This window comes from Marmota marmota, unplaced genomic scaffold (assembly GCF_001458135.2).
Source record: "Marmota marmota marmota unplaced genomic scaffold, marMar, whole genome shotgun sequence".
NCBI classification, from domain to species: Eukaryota; Metazoa; Chordata; class Mammalia; order Rodentia; family Sciuridae; genus Marmota; species Marmota marmota.
Window position 1 is genome coordinate 1 of NW_026003398.1, and position 400 is coordinate 400.

At 35.8% G+C, this 400-nt stretch overlaps 1 non-coding gene across 1 annotated transcript; it reads right to left on the reverse strand.

The window, feature by feature from the left end:
• LOC125614597 lies at window positions 1–102 on the reverse strand (the record flags this gene model as incomplete). The annotated part of the gene is made up of 1 exon (XR_007345174.1): window positions 1–102. It is a non-coding gene; the product is annotated as a U6 spliceosomal RNA (small nuclear RNA).
• Window positions 103–400: the final 298 nt, after the last annotated feature.

Below are 400 nucleotides of genomic sequence, written 5' to 3' on the forward strand. Positions count from 1 at the left end.
TATGGAACGCTTCACGAATTTGCATGTCATCCTTGCGCAGGGGCTATGCTAATCTTCTCTGTATCGTTCCAATTTTAGTATATGTGCTGCCGAAGCAAGCACACTTGCTATTATTTTCTAAACAATACAAATACACAATGACAACTATTTACGCAGACTTTGCATTTCACTTGGTGATATGAATTTCACTAGGTATTGTAAATAACCTAGAGATGATTTAAAGTAACAGTAGGAGGATGTGTGTAGAATATATGAAAATAGTGTACCATTTATATAAGGGTCTTGAGTATCTGTGAATTTGGGTATCCACAGGGGTCTAGGAACTGATCCCAAGGTATGACTGCATTCATTTACTCAAAAAGCATAAATGACCCACATCTTATTAACTTGAAGAAAATAT